Source organism: Sinocyclocheilus rhinocerous, unplaced genomic scaffold, assembly GCF_001515625.1.
Source record: "Sinocyclocheilus rhinocerous isolate Xijiao unplaced genomic scaffold, SAMN03320098_v1.1 scaffold982, whole genome shotgun sequence".
Taxonomy (NCBI): Eukaryota; Metazoa; Chordata; class Actinopteri; order Cypriniformes; family Cyprinidae; genus Sinocyclocheilus; species Sinocyclocheilus rhinocerous.
In genome coordinates, this window is record NW_015640441.1 from 126,991 (window position 1) to 132,709 (window position 5,719).

At 47.7% G+C, this 5,719-nt stretch overlaps 1 protein-coding gene across 1 annotated transcript in view; it reads right to left on the reverse strand.

Moving 5' to 3' along the window:
* The window catches only part of LOC107752714 (male-specific lethal 3 homolog), a gene marked incomplete at its 5' end in the record, with an annotated part of 86,500 nt that overhangs the window by 60,943 nt on the left and 19,838 nt on the right, over positions 1-5,719 (reverse strand). The window lies entirely within an intron of this gene.

The window sequence follows — 5,719 nt, forward strand, 5'->3', positions numbered from 1 at the left end:
AATCTTAATACTGTGTGTTGTTTCCTGGGTGATCCACGACTGTTTTTATGTTTTGTGATAGTTGTTCACGAGTTTCTTGTTTGTCCTGCTGTTCTTCAGACAAATCCTCCAGCTCCTACACAATCTTTGGTTTTCCAGCATCTTCTGCATATGTGAACTCTTTCCAACAGTGACCGTACGATTTTGAGATCCATCTTTTCACACTGAGGACAACTGAAGGACTCATACACAAATATTACAAAAGCTGAAAATATTTACTGATGCTCAAGAAGGAAACACGATGCATTAAAAGCCAGAGGGTGGACACTTTTGAACCGGATGATGATGTGTACATTTTGTTTAAAGATATTTTTTTCATTTAGTACTGCACTTCAGTAGCTACATAAATAATTACATGTTTCCCAGAAGACAAAATACGTACAATTTACCCTAATCATCCATTTCAAAAAGTTTGCACCCTCTGGCTCCTAATGCTTTGCGTTTCCTTCTTAAGCATCAGAAAATGTTTTCACCTTTTTGTAATAGTTGTGTATGAGTCCTTCAGTTGTCCTCAGTGTGAAAAGATGGATCTCAAAATCATACAGTCACTGTTGGAAAGAGTTTACATATGCAGAAGATGCTGGAGAACCAAATATTGTGTAGGAGCTGGAGGATTTTTCTGAAGAATAGCAGGCAGTTGAACTGCTCAGGACTGATGAACAACTATCACAAAACATAAAAACAGTCGTGGATTACTCAGGAAACAACACACAGTATTAAGATTCAAGGGTATGTAAACTTTTCAGTTATTATTTTGTCTTGTGGAGAGAATATAAACATCTGTTATGTAAAATAGCTTATTCAGGACAGCACTAAATACAAAATAACATGCAATTTTCATGATCCCTCGTATTTTGTTAAAATTCTTAACATTTTGCATATTCTGCAAGTGGTATGTAAACTTATGAGCACAATTGTATATGTGTACACACACACACATACATATATATATATATATAATTTATGTTTTTTGTTTTGTTTTTGCATATTTGGTCCTCTGTACTTATACACCTAAGTGTAATTAAAAGCAATTAAAAAGCAATTGAAGTGATTGCTGAATATTGTTATTTGCTTTTTTTTCAGGCAGCGGAAGAACAACTTGGGGCACCTCCTGAAGATGGAGACAGTGACTGACACACGCACACACACACACACACGCACACTGAATATATAATTAATATAAATCGTTATGTTCTTGCTACTGTTTCCATTATTTGGACACATTTTGATGCTTTACTGTGGAAATTGTCATGGCAATAAAGCCAATTTGAACTGAATTGAATTGACTGAGCTCCCCCATCTCTCTATCTCTCCCACCCTTCCCATGCATGACCACATTTAATATTCGTTTAGAATCTGTTTTTGTTCACAAAATAAATGAATGAAGTTTTCCTGCTTTGTATTTTATGTTTGAATGTGTTAAGCGTGAACTGCCTGATTAAGGTTCTGCAGACCAAGAACCAGTTTGAAAGAAGTGCTGCAGTAACATTCTAGTTTGGTCCCCTATAGTTTCCTGTAATGTGTTACTAAAGGTTCTGAAAACATTCAGTAAACGTGATGGAAGGACCTACATAGGACCAAAAAAAAACAAAAAAACATTCTAGGTTGGTCCTACATACGTTATGGGAATGTAGTGTAGAGACCAATAGGGAACGTCCTATAGTAATGGTTCCCTTAACGTCCTGAATGTTTTGTGAAGGTCCTCCAAATAACATCCCCCAACCCTTTAAGGAACTCCACAACATGACCGTCTCGGAACGTCCTGGGAACGTTACTAGGCGACGTCCTTGACACCAACGTGGACGTTCTGAGAACGTTTTGGGAACGTCAGATTTCCAAGTAAAATATGGTCCCCTAAACGTCCCGAGAATGTCCTGAATGTTCTGTGAAGGTCCTCCAAATAACGTCCCCCAACCCTTTAAAGAACTCCACATCGTGACCGTCTCAGAACGTTCTGGGGACATAACTAGGCAACGTCCTTGACACCAGCGGGGACGTTCTGAGGACATTCTGGGAACGTAAAATTTCTAGCGGGGGAGAATAAGGCCTGAAGTTAGGAAGAACATTTTAAGGAAAATATAATTATATTTTCATAATGATTTTTTTTTTTTTTAAAAACACCCCTGGCCAAATGCCCACAGAGGGCATCACTTCCCACTTTGATAATTACTGTAGTTACCATGTTCTGAACATCACATCCTTTCTTTTCCCATGTTCTGAACAGGACATCCTTTCTTTCCCCCCAGATGTAATCTATCTAGGTGGTTGAAGAAAAATATTTGGACTTTATATCTAAAAATTACCTCAACTTAGCACCAGCAAGCTTGTTATCTAGACAGTTAGCATCAGTTAACAATATTTACTTATTTTCAGTATGGTTTTGAATAAACATTCATATCTGTCTACTCGACTAGTTAATCCAAACAATATAAAAATGTATACTGTTGATAAACAATATAAAAACAGACGTCACATAGGGCTAAATGCGTAGCGTAACTTACTTATGTCTTACTTATGATTAGAGATGGCGCCGACGCTGATGGCTGCCTCCGTGGCGTGCTCCGCAGTTGTTTTTATGTTTACCTGGTGTCGGGTGATGGTCATGATCGCTGCCTCACGTGTCTGGGCATTAAGCACGCTGAGGTGGCGTTCGTGGATGAGTCATGTTCTCATTGCGGGAATATGACCATCTTCGAGTTGTGGACCAAGCTCCATTACCTCAAAAGCAGAAAAGCAAGAGGCCCTGGGACGGGCGACCCAGAGACAGAGGGAACTGCTCTTTGGGGGATGGTGAATGCACCTCTCCCTCCCCCGGAGGAGGGCTGGGTGGAGAATCTGGTTTCCAAAAATCTCGACAAGAGAGCGGTTTTCTCTGTTTCTGGGTCCCAAGAGGGCATGGAGAGTCGCGGACGGACCAACACCGGGCCACACTCATCCTCCTCTCTGCACCCTCGCTGCCCCACCACGGGTAATTCGGTGGTCCCGCTGGTCCAGCTTGTACGGTGTCTGGGTGCCTGGCTACCCAAACCGTCCCGCTGGCTCCTGTGGACCATCAGACTCGGTTATGTGATTCAGTTCGTCCGGTACAGATCAGTACAAGGTCAAGGTCCTGCCCTTCGGGCTATCCCTGTCGCCCCGTGTCTTCACGAAAGTTGCGGAGGCAGCCCTTGTTCCCCTGAGAGAGCAGGGCGTTCACATTCTCAACTACCTCAACGACTGGCTCATACTAGCTCAGTCTCAGGATCAGTTGTGTGAACACAAGGATTTGGTGCTCTCGCAGCTCAGTCAGTTGGGCCTTCGCGTCAACTGGGAAAAGAGCAAACTCCTCAACACAGAGGATCTCTTTTCTCGGTGAGGAGTTGGATTCCATCGAACAGACAGCACGCCTCACGCAGGAACGTGCTCTGTCGGTGTTAAACTGCCTGAATACATTTAAGAGCAGGACAGCGGCCAAACCCTCACCCCGTGGTCAGACCTTGCGTTTCTCCGGGCAGGAGTGCCCCTGGAACAGGTCTCCAGGCATGCTGTGGTTTACACGGATGCCTCTGCCACCGGCTGAGGGGCCATGTACGATGGGCATGCAGTGTTGGGGGTTTGGACGTGCCCCCAACTGCACTGGCATGTCAACTGTCTAGAGTTGTTAGCAGTACACCTTGCCTCGAACCGTCTCAGAAGGTGCATACGAGGGAAGCACGTGCTGGTCCGAACGGACAACACTGCGACCGTTGCGTACATCAACCGACAAGGTGGTCTACGATCTCGTCGCATGTCGCAACTCGCCCGCCACCTCCTCCTCTGGAGTCAGAAGCATCTGAGGTCGCTTCGTGCCATTCACATTCCGGGTCTGCTTAACTGTGCAGCTGACAAGCTGTCACGAGCTGCGCTCCCCGGAGAGTGGAGAGTCCATCCCCAGATGGTCCAGCCTCTCACTGCCAGTTGTTTTACTCCCTTACTGAGGGAACACTCGGCACGGATGCACTGGCACACAGCTGGCCGCGGGGCCTGCACAAGTATGCATTTCCCCAGTGAGCCTTCTCGCACAGACACTGTGCAAGATCAGGGAGGACGAGGAGCAGGTCCTGCTTGTGGCGCCCCACTGGCCCACTCGGGCCTGGTTCCCGGAACTAATGCTCCTTTTGACAGCCCCTCCCTGGCAGATTCCTCTGAGGAAGGATCTACTGACTCAGAGATGGGGCACCCTTTGGCACCCGCGTCCAGACCTCTGGAAACTTCACGACTGGTCCCTGGATGGGACGCAGAGGTTCTCGTGGCCTACCCCAAGAGGTAGTAGACACCATCACTTCGGCAAGAGCACATATGAGACACGCTTATGCCTTGAAGTGGAACCTGTTCTTCGAGTTCGCAAGGGTTGGAGCGAAGGCTGTCTCCCTCCACCCTTAAAAGTCTATGTGGCTGCGATTGCTGCGTACCACGACCCTGTGGAAGGCAAGTCGGTAGGGAAGCATGACTTGGTCGTCAGGTTCCTTAGGGGGGTTGAGAAGGCTAAATCCCCCCCTGCCCCCCTCTATACCCTCTTGGGACCAGACTCTTGTGCTCAAAGCACTACAGCAGGGCCCATTTGAGCCTTTGCAGTCAGTCGAGCTAAAGTTTCTTTCAATGAAAACTCTGTTCCTGACTGCATTGGCCTCCATCAAGAGGGTAGAGGACCTGCACGCATTTTCGGTCGATGAATCGTGCCTAGAGTTTTGGCCGGCTGACTCCCAGGTAATCCCGAGGCCCCGGCCCGGCTACATGCCCAAGGTTCCTACTACCCCCTTCAGGGATCAGGTAGTTAACCTGCAAGCGCTGCCCACGGAGGAGGCAGACCTAGCCCTAGCTTAGCTTTGCTTTGCTTTGACCCGTCCGAGCCTTGAGATGGTGCGTAGACCGGACTTAAAGCTTCAGGATCTCAGATCAGCTCTTTGTCTGTTACGGAGGCCAACAGAAGGGGAATACCATCTCTAAGCAGAGGATGGCCTACTGGATAGTGGATGCCATCACCCTGGCTTATCAGGCACAGGGTGTGCCCTGCCTGCTCAGGTTGCGAGCTCACTCTACTAGAAGTGTTGCATCCTCCTGGGCGCTGGCTCGTGGCGCCTCGCTGACAGATATTTGTAGAGCTGCGGCCAGGGCGACCCCCCAACACGTTCGCTAGATTCTATAGCCTTTGTGTGGAGCCCTCGCAGCTCCTGTGTTCTCACCTCAAACGGGTAGAGGCACTGAGAGGCCCCGGTTTAGTGTCGGCTTGCTAAAACTGCTCCAAAGTGTCCGTACTGTAGGCCCTGTCGAGCTTCTCCATCCCCTCGGCAGCCAGACGTGGCGGAATGTTCAGCGCCAGGCCCTCACTCGATGAATAACGTGAGAACCGGTAGAGGGCTGGGTTCCATATGTAGAGACCTAAGTGGATCCCATGTGTGTAAAGTCCACGGTATAGCCTCAGAGCACGCGTTTCCCCGGCAGACTTCTGCCATTTCCAAGAGGGTTATAATCACCTCTAATCTTCCATATGCACCTAAACGGATGTTCATATGTGTAAGTGCTTCCGAAACCTCCTTCGGAAAGGATGGGGCTTCTGCAACGTTCCTGTTCCAAGTGGAACGGGTACGTTTTCCCAGTGTTATCCAATCTCACCAGTGGTGGGCCGTCAGGGCCAGCAAAGCCTTCTCTGCTGGCCTAAACA